This window comes from Populus euphratica, unplaced genomic scaffold (genome assembly GCF_000495115.2).
Source record: "Populus euphratica unplaced genomic scaffold, PopEup_1.0 scaffold991.1, whole genome shotgun sequence".
In the NCBI taxonomy this organism is placed as follows: Eukaryota; Viridiplantae; Streptophyta; class Magnoliopsida; order Malpighiales; family Salicaceae; genus Populus; species Populus euphratica.
The window spans coordinates 14,239-14,808 of NW_011500852.1; positions in this window are offsets into that span (position 1 = coordinate 14,239).

Below are 570 nucleotides of genomic sequence, written 5' to 3' on the forward strand. Positions count from 1 at the left end.
ATCAAAATATTTTTGTATCTATTTATCTTTTAAAGAATTCTTCATACAAAAAAAAAAACTCAAATATATAACTCTTATCATAAACTAATTTGGCTTTCTTTGTATGAAAAAAAAACTTATTTTAAGCTTTTAAAATTAAAGAAATATATATTAATAGGTTTAACTTAAAATATATTCACAAGCTTATTTCTCTATAATATGATATGACATATATAGTTATATTTTATAAAATAAGCTATGTATAAATATAAGATATAATAAAAAAAATTCATCATTATACTTTTTAGATTTCATTCTTTTATTATAAGTAATTAAATATTTATATTAAATATTTTATATATATTAGATAAACTTGAAAAAAAATTAATTCATTAATAAATTATTTTCTAATTTATTTTTTATAATATAACTAAATATTGAAAAGTATTTTTCAGTTTATTTTCTATAACGCTGTTAAACATTAGAAAATATTTTTTAAAAATTTATTTTTTATTTTTAAAAAAAAAATATCTTTTTAAAAAAAATAACTTTTCTACCAAATAGAGACATCGTATTCTTCCCGCAGTAAAA